The sequence below is a fragment of the Panthera pardus genome, unplaced genomic scaffold (assembly GCF_024362965.1).
Source record: "Panthera pardus isolate Hobbes unplaced genomic scaffold, ASM2436296v1 HiC_scaffold_27, whole genome shotgun sequence".
Taxonomy (NCBI): domain Eukaryota; kingdom Metazoa; phylum Chordata; class Mammalia; order Carnivora; family Felidae; genus Panthera; species Panthera pardus.
This window is the reverse complement of record NW_026526843.1, coordinates 119,110,211-119,128,362: the sequence shown is the minus strand read 5'-3', so window position 1 is coordinate 119,128,362 and position 18,152 is coordinate 119,110,211. Positions and strand designations below refer to the sequence as shown.

Below are 18,152 nucleotides of genomic sequence, written 5' to 3'. Positions count from 1 at the left end.
TTAGTCCAGGATACTAGACGAGTCTTAAAAATATGTAATGCCCAGTCGTGGGTGGTGACCACAGTTCATCAGAGCCCAGCTGAGCCGCACATTTCCTTCTGGTTCCTTGCATATCCGTAGGCACAGGCAGCTTGTCCACCAGGGACATGAAGGGTGGCACACGCAGTGGAAGTCAGGCAGACCTGGAAGGTCATTGGGGTTGTGTCCAGTCGGTCTCTCTAGGAGGTGAAGTACGATCCGGTTCAAAAGATACCTGCACGTGCTACCCTCCCAGAACCTGTGAATGTGATGCTACTTGGAAAGGTAATCTTTGGGAGGGAATTAGGACAAGCGGATCATCTTGGCTTCTCGAGGCAGACCCAACGTGATCCCAAGTTTCCTCTTCTGAAATAAGTAGACAGAGATTTCGTGACAAACGAGGAAGAGGTCATGTGACGATGGGGGCAGAGATTGGAGACACACAGCCACACACAGGGACTCCTGGAGCCCCCAGAAGGTGGAAGAGGCCAGAAGGATCTTCCCTGGGAGCCTCTGGAGGGAACGTGACCCTGCCCCGCCTGGCTCTCAAGAGCCCTGCCCTGCCTGGGTCTCCAGAGCTGGGGGGAGGTGAACTCCTATGCTTTTAAGCCACCAACCAATTGATAGGAATTTGGAACATGATAGAATCTGATGGAAATTGATAGGACCTCATACAGCTCCCGACGCTTCCGAATATCTCACGCACTCTACTGGGCAGGATCCTTGACTTTAGGGCTCACCCTCACCCCCAGTCGGGCAAGGATGGCTCCGTCCTCCGTCTGAAGATGTCCTCAAATTCTAACAACGACAAACTAGCCATTGGACATGCAATAGGAAGGAGACTGTGTCTGTGCCTCTGGACTGCAGATGGCATTTCCAGACCAGTGACCACAGGCTGGCCATCTCACTCTCCATTCCCTCCGTTGACAGAATCTCATCAAAGACTCAAACCCGATGTCAACTCCGGGCACATGCATTCTTTGGAACCACAGCCCGCAGCTCTTCCAGTGTGGGGTTCACACTGGACACGGGGACAGGTGCTTTATAGTTCGCTGCTTGGATGTTCAGGGTGGATGGACTGGCGCCATGAGGCGTTCTCCTTCGGGAATGGAGCATCCCTTAACGGGAACTTAATAAAATGCAAAGGAATGTCTTTGCTCTGGTTTGGGAGATGTGAGAATGCCCGGGGTGAGTTCTCCGTGTTTCCGTGGCCAAGGTGGTAAACCCTACAGAGACCACCTTCTCAACAAAGATGCTGAAGATGTTTCTGAAGGTCCACTAAGGCTCGTGGGTTTTGGTTGCCCACTGGGGGAGCCTCTGAAAAGGATTGCTGGTCATCTCCAATTTCAACAGAATTCCAGAAGCAATTCCTCTGGATAATCAGCATTTCTGTAGAGCTTCTGAAGGCATCTTCTTGATCTTCCAAGTTCAAGGACCGCCCCCCCTCCCCTGAGCCAGGCATATTTGAATTACAGCTTCCAGCCCTGGGTATCGGCACGCCCTCAGACTGCTCAGATATCCTACTGAAGCCCTAGACTCCGGACTAATGTCTTCTAGAACTAGAATCCCTTCCTTGATTAAACCAAGAGCGAGCTGTGCCTCATCTAGTATTCCGAATAGCCGGGAATTTGCACCACAAAACAGAATCTTGAGTTCTGGAAGGTGCCAACGTTGGAGCATTTATATGTCATCAGAGAACCTATTACAGCTTGAGGCCATTGTACACAAATGCCAGCGACCGTGTCCGTGATCACAAAGGTACTTTCCGAGTCGAGGCTCAGGATGGCTCCTGGCCAAGCCGACATCTTCCACCACTGAGATAACACACACGCCGGGATTTGACAGATGCCACAATCCCCAAGCTGAGAAGACGCGCTTCACAAACAATTTGAACGTTGTAGGACCCTGGCCTCAGATTCCTCCTCCTCGTTACATGACAGACCTTATGTTTCTTTTCCTCCCTGGAAGAGAGAGGGAAGAAAACAACAACATAGTTCTGGAGAAGGTAGCTTGTTCCCTCGACACCGGATCATAAAATTCCTCGGAGACATTTCCCAGAAGCCGGAGAAATCGTGCGGATCTCTGGGTGAGTAAAGCGAAATCCGTGGCTTGGCAGGCACTGGAGGTCCTGGGTTTGAGCCTGTGGCTCACGTTAGGGGAGTGGACAGGGTCTCCGTGCACACTCCAGGGTGATGACTTTCCATCCGCGGGCAAGACTCGATTCGGTAGTTGGGCTCATGATGTGTGTTTGTCTTCTCGTTAAAGAGGTTCTTTTCTTCCCTCGGTGTAGCAACAATGAGCTCTGTTTGGGTTCAGCAGCGGGAGGGACCCCATCGTTCATTCATCTGTTCAGTCACTTAGTCAGTCAGTCAGTCAGTCATTGCTACAAGCCAGGTTCTGAGGAAACACAAGCTCACTCAAGTGACCAAAGGCTGGTCCGTGTAGTACACAGGCTCTGTCTAGATGCCAACTGGATATTGAGGATGTCTGTACCATGAACAGGTGGCATGGGCACCTCTCATCTTGGCTATTAGGAAACACAACCAGAGAAGGTGCACTGGGCTCCCTCCAAGGAAGGAGGCGGGATTGGGGGGAAGCTTCTTGGATTGGCCTATGGGTCAGGGAGGGCATTCCATGCTCATTTCCATTGGATCGGAGCTTTGGGAAGCGTGAAGTCTTGCATCGGGCGCCATCATTATGCCTTTGGGTCTCTGTGATGCATCGTCTACTGAATGATGATGCTGACACCCACCCTGTCTGCACCCAGCTTTGCTGAGAGGACAACAAGACCCATGTATGCAGTCTGCTTAAGGGAAGTTCAGGAATAAATGTATGCCACCCGTGTCTTTGCATCCAAAGTCTGGATTTGATTTGCCATTCAAGTGGAGAAATCACACTTGACCCTTGAACCACAGGGGGTTAGGGCTGCCCAGCCTCTATGCACTCAAAAATCCACATGTAACTCTTAACCCCCCAACAACTTAACTGCTAGGAGCCTACTGTGGACCAGAAGTCTGACTGATAACATAAATAGTCAACTAACACACATTTTGAATGCTCTGTGTATTATATACTGTGTTCTTACAATGAGATCAGCTACAGAAAATAAAGTGCGATTAAGAAAATCATAGGAAGAGAAAATACCTTTACAGGACTGTGCTGTATTTATTGAAAAAAAATCCGCATCTCAGTGGACCCGCACAGTTCACACCGTGTGGTTCAAGGAATTGTAGTGGCAGCTGTATTTTTTGTCATCTGCATACCAGAATCCTGGGCATTCGGTCTACATTTTTTGCTTGTTTACCAAAAGCTTTAAAAGCACAAACACAAACCCAGACTTAAGTCCCTCCTGGTTTCCAGCATGTGCCCTGAAGGGACAGTGCGTGAATGTGTGCGTGTAGTAATCTCTGGCTCTGAGATTCTTAACTAATGAAGTGCGTTCTCCTGTTCAGGAATAGAGCTCTACCAGTGTGTGCGTTTAGTTGCTAATCTATCATTTTTGGTTACGCCAGGTGTCTTATTTCTTCCTTTGCTTCTCTTTACAATTCTTTGCCTTCTTTCTGGGATGGATCGTCCGACTTCCTGATTTGACGAATGCCATTTATTGTTTGGTTTCTGGACGTCTAGCCTTCTGTGTCCCTCATTTCTCCCTCTGACTTGGTTAATGTCTCACAGATACCGTCGGCCATCCCTGTCTCCTTGTTTTCCTCTTTAGCCCATGGGTTACTCAAGCGTGTGTTTAAATTTTCCCAGACGTGTAGATATAAAAATAATTTTACTGTCACAAGTCCAGCAGTGCCTTAAAAACTTTGTTTGCTCTAAGTCACCCGAGACCCACTTACATTGTCCTTCAAAGAAGACCGTGTGGTACAACTGGTCTACCATGGTGCTAAGTGTGGCCAACAGGGTTTTCATGGAAAATATCCTGGAGAAAATCAGAGCATGGTAACTACGAGGGCCTTTTTTTGGGGGGGGGGGGTATTCATTTTATTCTTCTGACTTTATTGAGGTATAACTTAAGTATATACTTGATGTGTAGGGCACGGTGCTTTGACACTTACACTGGGAGATGTCTATTTACTATAACTTGGGCAAAGAGTGTCCTGTTTTGTTCAATGAGTCTTTTTATGGTCATTGCCCTCGCAAGAGGTTGGCTGTACATGGGGATTCAGGCTGCAGAAGTGAGTAATACTGTGTGAGTAATACCACTGTCGTGAGTTGGGTCCACGTCACCTACACCTGACGAGGTGTTGGCTTCCCTTCCCCATGGCCCGGTGGTTTTCCATTCTGGCTGTTCTCCACACGGTTCATGGAAACACAGAGAAGAGCACACTGAGAAAACAAATCTCCCCTTCACATTTAGCGGGAGGATGCCAGCATGTTAGACGTGTTGTAAGGCACAAGACAGGGCCACCTCATGTAGAATGTCCCCACGCCCACATGCCTTCTCAACGTCTGGCCCAGATGCAGGTGGACATTCTGTGTAACTAACCCGAGTCTACAACCAAATGCTCTGTTGACACATAAATGCCATCGTTGCATTTTCCAGCCAAGCAACCACTGCATTAACCCAAGATTGCCCTTGGTTGCATCGTTCAACTTGTGCAGAAATTGACATTGCAGCTGCTGGCATTTGAGTGAGAACACAGCATTCCTGGGGCAGCCTCTGTTTTGAGGCCGACACCTTCACTGGGGATCCCACACACAAGCATCTTCCTGCTTCATCGTCTCCAAGCACTGACATGTTCCAATGCCTATCACTTTCTTATAAATTGTATTATGTGGACACGACGTGGCTATCATTCAGTTTGACTATGGGGGTAAGTATCTATGATTTCATTTTAGGATAGTGCGGGCGCATTAAAAATGCATTCCTGGGGCACCTGCGGGGCTCAGTCGGTTAAGCCTCCAGCTCTCGACTTTGGCTCAGGTCATGATCTCATGGTTCGTGAGTTTGAGTCCTGCATCAGGCTCTGTGCTGACAGCTCAAAGCTTGCTTGAGATTCTCTCTTTGTCCCTCTCTCTGCTCCTCCCCTGCTCATGCTCTATTTCTCTCTCAAAATAAGTACATTCTTTCTCATTGACAAGTAGTATTCCATTGTATCTATAAACTACATCTTCTTTATCCATTCGTCAGTTGATGGACATTTAGGCTCTTTCCATAATTTGGCTATTGTTGAGAGTGCTGCTATAAACATTGGGGTACAACTGCCCCTCTGCATCAGCACTCCTGTATCCCTTGGGTAAATTCCTAGCAGTGCTATTGCTGGGTCATAGGGTAGGCCTATTTTTAATTTTCTGAGGAACCTCCACACTGTTTTCCAGAGTGGCTGCACCAATTTGCATTCCCACCAACAGTGCAAGAGGGTTCCCGTTTCTCCACATCCTCTCCAGCGTCTATAGTCTCGTGATTTGTTCATTTTAGCCACACTCTGACTGGTGTGAGGTGATATCTCAGTGTGGTTTTGATTTGTATTTCCCTGATGAAGACTGACATTGAGCATCTTTTCATAAAATATGGCCATTTGTAGCAACGTGGATGGAACTGGAGAGTGTGATGCTAAGTGAAATAAGTCCTACAGAGAAAGACAGATGCCATATGTTTTCACTCTTATGTGGATCCTGAGAAACTTACCAGAAGACCATGGGGAGGGGGAAGAAAAAAAAGAGAGGGAGGGAGCCAAAACATAAGAGACTTAAAAGCTGACTATAAACTGAGGGTTGATGGGGGGTGGGAGGGAGGGCAGGGGAGGGTGGGTGATAGGCATTGAGGAGGGCACCTGTTGGGGGAGCACTGGCTGTTGTATGGAAACCAATTTGACAATAAATTTCATATTAAAAAAATAAGTACACTTTTAAACAATAAATAAATAAATAAATAATAAAAAAGCCTTAGTGGGTGCCTGGCTGGCTCTGTGGGCAGAGCATGAGACTCTTGACCTCAGGGGCATGAGATCAAGCCCCACGTTGAGCCTGAATGGTAGTTAAAAAAGAAAAATGCATTAGCATACATCCCTACACTGAAATATTATTTGACCATGAAAAAGGAAATATTAATACACACGCCAAGAACCAGCCTCAAAAACGTCTTAACATACTTAAATCCATAGACACAGAAAGATTAGTGGTTATAGGGGCTGGGGGAGGGGGTAAAGCATGGGGTCTCCTTTTGGGGGAATGAGAATGTTCTGGAACCAGATGGGCGTGATGGCTGCACAATGTGGCGAACGTGCTAAATGCCTCTGAATTGTGTACTCGTATTAACGTGCATAGAAACAGAGGCAAAGGTGTTCCGCAGGGTCCCCCTTGGTCTCCGTCCACCTGACCATACAAGCACTGTTTCCAGACTGGATGCTTTGAACACAGCTCCCGACACACCCTGGACGGCTACCTATCTTCCTTTTCAAACACAAAATCCTGCCATATGTCAAATGCTCCTTCGCATGTAGCATCGAGGCCCCAGGGGGAAAAAAACACACCTCCTCTCTTCAAAGACCTGTCTCCCTTACAGTGAGGCTGCCTATTGAGAAAGTGTAAATATCTGGGCAGTCTCGTCTCAGAAGGGGCCCTGGTTAAAGCAGACCGTCCCTACTCAACCCCTGGCTTGGCCTCTCCTCCCTGGGGCCGTAGATCTGAATCCAAATGGCTGCAGGCTGCTTTGCTTTTTTTGTCTCCGACCTTCCCTCCGGCATCCTTGGCAAAGGCGAGCCATTTTAATGCTGCCTTCTAGCAAAAGTCCTGCCTCATGGACCCTCTGTGTCTCTGAAGGAAAGGGGACCACGTGAGCAAAGCCTTCAAAACGTGAACAAACAGGTTTCATCATTTTTGCGCGTCTTCGAAATCCTTTCCGTGGCACTTTTTATAAACACCGACACGGAGAGAAATACAGCAGTCACTTGCCTAAGAACCCAGGAAGCCCAGACGCTCTGCGCAAATGGGTGGCGGCCGCAGGGAGTTATAAAAATGGTCCTGGGTGATGAACACAACTCAGGAAGCTGTCAGAAGGCACAGGATTTGCTTTCAGTATGTGCCTCGGGTATTAGGAGAAATGGCTCGTGGTGAGGTTATATATGCAAAATAATTCCCCGACTGCAACGCCCAAAAGCACCGTCGGCCAGAACAAATAGCAGCCCTCGTGCAGAACGGCTGGTGGATGTGTTTCAGCAGGGACGGGACGACATCAGGACTTTATGAATCCCCAGCCGGAGGCCCGCGGGACAGAGCCAGGAAGTGCAGCCACGTGGGCAGACCTTGGATTCTTCAGACATTTGTTTCACAGATAGACACATGTATATGCATATGTTCATAGGCATATGTAGATATATGTATATGTGTGTATGTATCCCTGAAACAAATTTGTGAATCACACACACACACACACACACACACACACACACACTTATACATGCATAATTTCTATGGGATGACATTATTGCATATGCTCAGGTGTCTCAGATATCCTCCATCCAGGCAAGCTTGGTATTTTGGGTTGGTTTATCCTGTGGGGCAGCACATCCTGGGCACTGTAGGTATTGGTTTCCACGCGGCAGATCCTAGTAGCAAGCCCCCAGTTGTGACAGTCAAAACTGTCCCTAGGGGCACCTGGGTGGCTCAGTCGGTTGAGTGTCCAACTCTTGATTTCAGCTCAGGTCGTGATTTTCTCTTTCAGTTCGTGGGATCAAGCTGTGCGTGGGGTTCTGGGCCGACAGCAAGCAGCCTGCTTGGGATTCTCTCTGCCCCTCCCCTACACATGCACGTTCTCTCAAAATAAGTAAACATTTTTTTTTTTTAATGTCGCTAGATATCAGCAAGTGTCCCCTGAGGAGTAAAAAGTTGTCTCTGGTTGCAAAGCACTGCCATACCTCATGGATGGATAGATAGATAGACACATGATAGATAGATGGATAGATAGGTAGGTAGATAGGTAGATAGATCATAATAGATGCATGGATGGGTAGGTGGGTGGTTGGATGGATGGATGGATGGATGGATAAGTGGATAGATGGATGGATAGATAGATAGGATAGATATGATAGATAGATAGATAGATAGATAGATAGATATGATGGATAGATAGATAGATATGATGGATGGATAGATAGATAGATAGATAGATAGATAGATATGATGTATGGGTGGGTGGATGGATGGATGGATGGATAGATAGATGATAGATAGATAGATGATAGATAACGTGATGGATGGATAGATAGATATTGATAAGGGAGTATAACCAAGCTGATAGGTTGCAAACACCACCATCCCACCCCCAGGTGGAATGCGTGATATTCCTCAAGCACTCATGGCTGTCCAAGAACAAAGGAAAGGGGGAAAACAAATGGTTAACTAATAGAGATCATAGTCCTGCAGGACCTGTGTCTCCACCTATTTACAAATGTCTTAGTAAATTATAAGAAAATGGCAATCTTATCAATAGACTAATCTCCAGAAACCTATAGACTCTATTTCCCGGACCGCAACATCACCCTCCCTTCTACAGTGATGTGGGGAACAAAGGCGGAAGGAAATGGCAGATAAAACTCAATTTCCTTCTAACCTGCAGCCCTTTGGCAAATCCTTGAGGCAGGCAGAGTAAAACGTTTCTCCAGAAACTACCTACTGTCTTAATGCTAATGCTTTGCTAGAGGGACAAACCACCTTAGCCTGACAATGGCCAAGCCTCCAGTATCCTGGGAGACTTCTTTGGCACAAGAAAATCTCACTGGAAACTTCCCCTGGACTTTACCTCCCGCAGCCCCATAGTATATAACTAAGTCTCTCCTCAAGGTCCCGGGGCAGCTCTTCCTGTCCACAGGTCCTGCCCCCGAGCTTCAATAAAATCACCTTTTTTTGCACCAAAGACGTCTTCAAGAATTCTTTCTTGGCTGTTGGGTCGAGACCCCACAAACTCCACTGTCACCCCAAAAACCTCATCAGATATGATGGATGGATGGACGCATACATAGATAGACAGATAGATAGATAGATATAAGGTGAAAGGGCGGGCCTACGCCGGCTGACTCCATCTTGTTCTGTGTCCTTCACCTTGACCACACCTCCTCCCCTTGAGTAAACCCCCCCCCCCTCACCTGCCTAACAGGACTCAGACCCTTCCCCAGCCAATCGGCTGAGGCCATAGCCATTACCTCACCAACTGCCCCTAGGCCCCAATAAAACCTTTGTCCTTTTGAAACTCGCTCTCTCTCCCCGGTATCTCACCACTGCATCTGTGCAGGTAGGGGATTGAGCTCGAGCTAGCTCGAATAAAGGCTCTTTTGCTTTTACATCGGACTCGGCTCCCTGGCGGTATTTGGGGATCACGAATTCTGGGCATAACAAAGGATGGATAGATAGACGGATAGATGACATAGATAGATAGATAGATAGATAGATAGATAATATGGATAGATAGATATAAGGAGGGATAGATAGATAGATAGATAGATAGATAATAGATGGATAGATAGATATAGGGATAGATAGATAGATAGATATAAGGATGTATAGATAGATGAATAGATGACAGATACATACATAGATAGGTAGATAGATAGATAATGATAATACATAGTAGATAGATACAGGGATAGATAGATGGATAGATAGATATAGGGATAGATAGGTACATACAAGGGTGTATAGATAGATGGATAGACGATAGATAGATAGATAGATAGATAGATAGATAATAGATGGATAGATAGACATAGGGATAAATGATACATACATACATACATACATACATACATAGCTAGACAGACAGACGGCAGACAGACATACAGAATCTGTTATGCTGACATCTGGGGCTGGGTGACTGTGATGTGGGGCATTCTGGGCACCATAGGGTGTTGAACAGCATCTCTGGTCTCCAGCCATCACATGGTGTAGCAGCCCCCTCCTTTTGACAGCCCCCAAGTGTCCCTGGGGGTTGAATTGCTCCCTTTAGGGAACCATGAGCACCCCCCCAAATACTATGCTGTTGCAAACATTTAAAGCTATGTGCACTAGATTTTACATTACCAGAGCTGAAGCCTCCATTAATATTCCAAGTGAGTTACGACTTCATTCCAGACCGAAAACGAAGAAATAAATTTTTAAAACAGTCCCTGAGACCCACAGGAGCTCAGGACCACTGCTGCTTGCTTTTGGGAGGAGAGGTGTCCCAGGGTGACATTCTCAGAGCTGTGAGGGTCTGGGATGCTGGGAGGAGCCCCACCTGAGAGCATGCACACTGCAGCCAGGTGCCCCCCTCTGAGGCTGCCTCCACACCTGTGCAAAGACAACGCCCTCTTACACCTGACATGGGGCTCAACCTCACAAACCATGAGCCGAAAGCAAGAGTCCCTGAATTCACCTCCTTCCTGACTGTGCGTTGACCGACCCCTCCAGCCTCCGTAGAACGTCCCCTCGACATCGTAATGCTTGCCAAGCTCCCTCACGTAAAAACAGACAAACAAAAAGCCTTAATGCAGGCTCACGGTATCTCTGTAGGAGAATCATGCGTGCAAGTTGCTGAAAAACACAGGTTAGAGACATAAACCGTACAAGGACTGCACGGGGAGCCAGCGGGTGCGACCTGGAGGTGGGTCTAGAGGGAGGCGGGAAGGTCAGATAGACAGAAGGCAACGAGATGTCAAACGCGGAGGTTTAACAAGGCTAACCTGCCGGTTTCGCACGAAGGAACCAGGAAAACACAGGAATACACAAAACGTGCCTCTAGAACCTTCACAAAGGCAGGGAAACGGATCCTCCCCTGAGCCTCTGGAGCCACCCAGCCCCACAGGAGGCTTGATTTTAGCCCCACGAGAGCCGTTGTCCAGACTTGCTGCCTCCAGAATGGCAGGACCACACATGCGTGTTGTTTTGAGCCCCTGAGTGTGGGGTCGTGTGTGACAGGAGACTGATCCGGCCTCCAGGGACACGCGCACACAGAGAATGCCGATTCTCCTGATGGTGGCCATGCCTTACCATCCCTTGAGGATCATCCCTCCCGGACCCTCCTTTATCAAAGCGCAGGAGCAGAGACGTCTTGCATTCTGACACTGTCAGCAACATGAATTTTTCAAGAGCGGATTTCTGTAAAAGGTCCGGGTCCTGCAAGAGGGGTTACTGGACAAGATGCCACAATGGGGCCCCGCTTGCCTGGGAACAGCACCTTCCCTGAGGCCAGACTCACTGTGAGGTTGTGGAGATTCTAACCACAGCTTTTCAGACCCAAGGGCTGATTCAGAGACTACTCTGCACCAGAGTGCACACTTCCGGGAGGGGGGGGGGGTATGTTCCCACTCTGCTGATTTGGCAGAAAAGATTCTGTCTCTTAAGATGCCTTCATCTGCCAGACCAGACCATCTTCCCCTGGGGACTCCTGACGTCTGGAAGGGGGTGACTTTGATGTGGGGTGTCCTGGGCACTGAAGGTTGTTGACCACCATCTCTGGTCTCAACCCACCACACGGCAGCACCATTTCCCTGTTCCCATGTGACAACCAACAATGTTACTTGAGGGCACAATCGCCCCCAGTTTTTAACCACTATCACAGATAGATGATAGATAGATAGATAGATAGATAGATAGATAGACAGACAAGATATATGGGTAGGTGCATGGGTGGATGGATAGATAGATAGATAGATAGATAGATAGATAGATAGACAAGATATATGGGTAGGTGCATGGGTGGATGGATGGATGGGTGGATGGATAGATGGATAGATAGATAGATACATAGGATGGATAGATATATGATAGATAATAGATAGATAGATAGATAGATAGATAGATAGATATGATGGATGGGTGGATGGGTGGATAGATAGATAGATAGATGTAAATACATACAAATATAGGTCTGAATTTGAAATACACATGAACTCAGAGAATGATGAACACCAAGGTAGAAATATGAAATCAGGCAAGGGACAGAAGTAGGTAGAGAAAGTTCATACAGGGTCATAGAAGGGATGATATCTAATCTGAGCAAGACCTCCCTGATGAGAGGGAGTGGGTCATATGTATATCTGGGATGGCAGAGTGATCCATCAGGATGTGCAAAGGCCCTGAGGCAGGGATCGGTTTTGTGATTCCAGAAGCAAAGGAGACTCATGTTACTGGAGAGTCGTGAGGCCAAGTCCAAGAGACGGTTGTGTCCGCATGCAGTGTAAAGGGTGGGGCTGCCCAGCTGCACACCCACAACCCCAGGAGAGATGTGCAGCCACACTTTGCCTTGGTGTCTCCTTCTGTGAAGCCCCAGAGTAGTGAGAATCACGGGAGCAGGTGCTCAACATGGTGATGACATTGTCACATTGTTGTCGAGCCTCTTCTCCTTGGTGGTTCTGGAGAGATAAGCAGGAGGGAGGACTTACACACCAGAGAGCCGGTCGTAGGCCCCGGTCTCCCGCAGAGCAGGGGGTAGGGCAGCGCATCCCAGGGCTCCTTGTGAAGTTGACCGAAGGCTCTTTGCCTCACGAGGTGCCCTAAGAAGACGGAGGTGACTTACCCCTGACAGCAGACCTGGGAGGGGAGGGTCGGCTTGCAAACAGGAAGATGGGTTTTGTAGCGGATTCAGTGCATTGGGAGGGACCAACGTTGTTTCATGTACATTGTCAACATCGCAGATGCCTCAGGGTTCACACGGGAGCGTGCAGGAGTGTGTGTGCAGAAGTGTGTATGTGCACGTGCATGCAGGAATGTGCACGCACATGTGTGCACATGTGTGTAGGATGTGTGTGCACGTGCATGAAGGAGTATATGCACATGTGCGTGTGTGTGCACGTGCGTGCATGAATGTGTGTGCATGTGTGTGTGCACATGCTTGCAGGAATGTGTGCATATGTGCGTGTGCGCATAGGAAAGTGTGTGCACGTGTGTGTACGAATGAGTGTGCATGCTTAAATGTGTGTGAGAGAATGTGTGTGCACATATACATTAAAATTTTTTTAGTTTATTTTGAGAGAGAGAGAGAGAGAGAGAGCATGAGTGAGAGAGGGACAGAGAGAAGGAGGGAGAGAATCCGAAGCAGGCTCTGCACTGTCAGCACAGAGCCTGATGCAGGGATCAAACTCACCAACCGTGAGATCATGACCTGAGCCAATATCAAGAGTCTGACGCTTAACCGACTGGACCACCCAGGCACTCCTGCACACATATATTTATATGCATATATGTGCGTGCATGTATATATATATATATGAGTGTGCACAAGACTGTACATGGTTAAATGTATGTGTGAGAGAAACATACACATGCATTTACATGCACATGTGTGCATGCATGAATGTTTCCATGTGCACGTGTGTGCATCCATGAATGTTTACACATGCACGTGTGTGCACACATGCATGAATGTTTCCATATGCACGTGTGTGCATGAATATTTACATATGCGCGTGTGTCCACGCATGAATGTTTACATACACGCGCGTGTGCACGCATGAATGTTTACGTATGCACGTGTGTGCACACACGTGCATGTTTATACATGCACGTGTGTGCACGCATTAATGTTTACATATGCATGTGTGTGCACGCACATACCGCACTGTGTGCACGCATGAATGTTTACACGAGCAAATGTATGTGTGCAGGTGCGCACTTCATGTATGGTTTTATGTTCACGTGTGTGTGTGAATGGTGCACCCAGGTGTGCATGGGTATGGGGAACAGAGAGTTGCAGGGAATCACAGGGAGCCCCTGTGAAGGCACATGTGCATAGCACCTAGACATCCAGAAAGGACCCTCTTTCCAGCTTTCTAAAATACAGCCCGTCCGTCAGCCCGGAAATGAAGAGGCCCCAGGTTCATTCCAGCTGGGTGGTGATGAACCAAGACTGCTGTCAGGGCTGAGTGTCCTCGTTGACATTTCTCTGTTTGGCTCTTGCATCCATCCGCTGCGTTGGCTCCAGCCCTGCTCTGGCAGCGAGAGCTCCAACATGTCGGATAAAACACACGTGCCTGTTTCCCATAGGGTTAGGGGTAGGGCTAGGGGTTAGGGCTACAGGTAGGGGTTAGGGTTAGGGTTAGGATTAGGTGATGGCACCAGGTTCCGAGCCCCAGTATCATCACTTTCCCACCATTCCATGACTTCCATCGCGAGTCAGCGCTGAGCATATAATGAAGTTCAACTTTTAAGCAGTTTTCCCCCAAAACAACCACCAAAAAAAAAATGCCTGACTGTTTGGATGCCTTCGTTCATCATTTAAAATGTTTCTTTTTTGTTGTTTAATCTTTGAAAACCCCACAGAGCATGGATGAGGTATTATGAACCTATCGGTTTGCATTTACCTTAAAGATAACTTTGGAAGGATTTTATTATTTTATTTCACTCTATTTTTATTTTGGTTATGTTTTTCGTGTTTATTCATTTTTGAGAGAAGGACGGGGAGAGAGTGTGAATGGCAGACCGAGAGAGGTAGACACAGAATCTGAAGCAGGCTGCAAGCTCTGAGCTGTCCGCCCAGAGCCCGAGGAGGCGCTCGAACTCGTGAATCGTGAAATTATAACCTGAGCCCAAGTTGCATGCTCAACCGATTGAGCCACCCAGGCTCTACTATTTTATTTTTTATTTTATTTTTAATTTTTGGATACTGAACTTCACAGGCTGGATCGCTCTCTGTGTAAAGGACCAGAGAGTAGCTATTTTAGATTTTTGGTGCAACTCACGGATGCTGCTTTTTCAGAGAAGTTAGTCCCGCACCATGTGTAAAGGCGTGCACCTGCCTCTGCGCCAATAAAACTTTCTTGGCAAAAGTCCCAGCGCCATCATTTGGTGGGTGTGGCTTTGCATCCCGTGGTTCCCACCCACTTCCTGTAGGGCAGAAATGCTTGTCCTGCAACCGGCTAGGATCGCTGAGCTTTGCAGACTCAGAGCTGAACGTTCCCTGGGCATAAGGGACCTGCCTCCAGCGAGCTGCCACCCACTCCCGTAGGGTGGGGGCACCCCGCGTCCCCTAGCTGGCGCCACCCCCGGCTCCCTGTTCTCCGCTCAGCAGCCCTGCCGCCGAGCCTCCTACCACCAGGATGCACAGACCTTCCAGTCTCCATGCGGACAGAAGTCCCATCACACACACACACAAAAATGCATTTGCTTTTGGATGTCCCTGACTTACTTTTTTTTTTTTTTTTTTTTTTTTTTTTGCTCATTCCAGACCTCAAGATGAGGACTTGGTAGTTTTTATTTTTCCCTTTATTAGCGGGTTGAAGTTACAAAGCGATAATGCATTTTCCCTGCAAGCTTGGAGGCCCATGAGAGGCTGGCAGTGATCAATGTGGGGGCAACGGGCCAGGCCAGTGCTGCTCCCCAGGGCCCTGAGCTCATTTGAGGTCAGTGACGATGGATTCTGCTCCACCAGCTCTGGTCCCAGGGCACATCCAGCCGCTGGTGGTGACCTCCTCATACTAATCTATTAGCTGAGTCCCTGCTCCCAGGTCTGCTTCCCAGTAGAGCTCACCGCCTGCTGCCCATTACCCACTCTGCCCCGCCACCCCCCCCCCCCCCAAGCAGGGGAGGGAAGAAAGGCTCTGCCACTGCCCTGGCAGGTGGACGGGAGGAAGTTGCCCTGCTGCAAAGTGGAAAACACCTGTGCCTCAGGGTCCCGACAGGGTTGAATAATTCACTTGGTGGACCACACTGGGTTCGACGTAGACAGGAGGTCAGACTGGATACTGGACCAGGAAATTGAAATCATCCTGCAGACAATGGAGAGGAACCGATGTGGGTTTCTTTTTCTATTTTATTATTTTTATTTATTTATTTTACTGAAGGATGAGGAACCAACCTGTTTTCAAATAAGGGAATAACGGGATGAAATCGGTGTTTCTGAAAACTCACCTTGCTTTTTCCTCCTGGTCCCCCATTTCGCTGCTTCTGAGAGTGAAGGAAAGGTCCTCGATGTCAACAGGGGAAGGTCACTGGTTTTCTAAATGGGCACATTCCCTTTGGCATACACTCATCAATTCCAATATTTTCAGGTGTGGGGACTCAAAAATGTTATGTCCACAGAGCTACTGACGAATGACCCAAGCTACCCTGTTCAGTAAAACGTGTAACGTAGCGATCTCTCTATTCACTTGGGAGGAATTTTCACACACTTGCGAAACGGTATATGTGTGCATGATGATTTCACACATTTCAGACGAGAAGTCTGTGCCTCCAGCCACAGGCTGGGACCATTCGGTTAAGCTTTCTTTGTGCTTCGTATCCATTGCTTTCTGAGATTGCACTCGACCGCAACATAGAGCAACGTCCTGTTAATAAGCCTTTTCTGCCTTCCGCTCCCAGGACTGAACGATGTTCTCCAGCCAGACACCAGACGTATCTAATATCCCTGGGGACTTGGGTTTCGCGTGACTGGGTATTTTGTTTGCTTTTACAAAAACAACTCTGTCTTCTCACTGTTGTGATCACAAGGAGAATTTCTGAAGCAATTCTTGTCTCCACATCAAGGCGGGCTTACCGCTTGTTCCCCAGGAGTTTCGTTGTTACCCAATATTACGGATTTTCAAGAAAATCGTGTGACGTTCTGTCTCAAGAAGGGCAGCGTCTAATTTTGCCAGGAGGCTTTTAGAAACTTCTGGAAATGCATCGAACAAAACTGCTTCTGGGGAAAACAGCAGAGATGCTTTATACGTGCTGACAGCTCCAGGAGCCCCTGGGGAGTTTTCTGCCCGTCTGACTGTTTCCAAGGAGAGGGGTTTCATTTCTGTGATGAAACCAAATAACGAGATCCCTCCAAACAGAAATATAGCCTCCTTCTCTCTCTTCACGGAGGCCTAAAATCCACTGAAATTGTTTATCACCTCCCGCCCTTGGTTTCCTTAGATAAATAAATTTCTTATTCTTGTGGGGAGATGGTAATTTTATTTGAAACACCATAAATAATGGCTCATACGTTCACATTTCACAAACGAAAGGAACAGCATCTTAGATGTTTGCCCACTTACTTAGTTCGGTGTCCTTTAACCCTGTGTCCGGGCTTCAGAGGGGAAATTTGTTCATAGGGTGGAACACTTTCTGAGAATGCTGTTTTGTCCAAACCCTGACCCTTCATGGCGGCACATTATGGAGACTCAAAAAGCATACAGGGCAGAGCTAATTTAGAACCGAGTCCATTTGAGCTAGAATACGGTGGAAGAAATTTACTATAGGACATATATTTTTATTGTGATTATCCATTAGCATGTGAATTAGCATAATATTTTTCAATTAGTATAATGTCCAATTAGCATAATTTTTAAGCTGCGATTTTTAAGCAATGTCTACACCCAACTTGGGTCTCAAACTCCCAACTCCAAGATGAACAGTCAGGTGCTCTGCCGACGGGACTGACCAGGGGCCCCACCAATTAGCACGGCACTTTTTTTTTTAGTTTTTTTTTAATGTTTATTTATTTTTGAGAGAGAGGGAGACAGAGCATGACAGACAAGGGGGAGAGAGAGAGGGAGACACAGAGTCCGAAGAAGGCTCCAGACTCTGAGCTGTCAGCACAGAGCCCGAACTCACAGACCGCGAGATCATGACCTGAGCTGAAGTTGGACGTTCAACCGACTGAGCCCCCCAGGCGCCCCAGCGCGTTACTTTTAAAATTCATCCACATGATAGCACATATCTGTGTTTTGTTCCCTTCTTATGGCTGAATAATATCCCGTTGTGTGAGTACAGCATATTTGTTTCTCTGTGCATCCATTGATGGACATTTGGGTCTTGTCTACTTTTTGGTTAGTGTGAGTAATCCTGCCGTAAATATCTGTGTGCAGGTGTTTTCTGCAACATCGCTCAGCAGTGGAATTGCTAAGTCACATGATAATAATGCGTTCAACTTTTTAAGAAACGAGTACACTTTTTTTCCTGATGTGGTGGTATTGTTTTACCTATACCAGCAAAATATGAAGATTCTTGTTCTTATATGTCCTCACCAACACATGTGGTTATATGTCTTTTTATTTTTATTTATTTATTTTTTATTTTATTTTTAATATGAAATTTATTGTCAGATTGGTTTCCATACAACACCCCGTGCTCATCCCAAAAGGTGCCCTCCTCAGTACCCATCCCCCACCCTCCCACCCCCCCATCAATCCTCAGTTTGTTTCCAGTTTTTAAGAGTCTCTTATGCTTTGGCTCCCTCCTTCTCTTTTTTT

The 18,152-nt window shown here is 47.4% G+C and overlaps 1 protein-coding gene and 1 long non-coding RNA gene across 4 annotated transcripts in view; both read left to right on the top strand.

The window, feature by feature from the left end:
• Positions 1-18,152, top strand: part of DHRSX (dehydrogenase/reductase X-linked) — a 216,274-nt gene that overhangs the window by 132,653 nt on the left and 65,469 nt on the right. The gene's annotated exons all lie outside the window — the stretch shown is intronic.
• On the top strand, positions 789-16,861 carry LOC128773862 (uncharacterized). The gene is made up of 2 exons (XR_008418334.1): positions 789-2,104; positions 16,294-16,861. It is a non-coding gene; the product is annotated as an uncharacterized LOC128773862 (long non-coding RNA).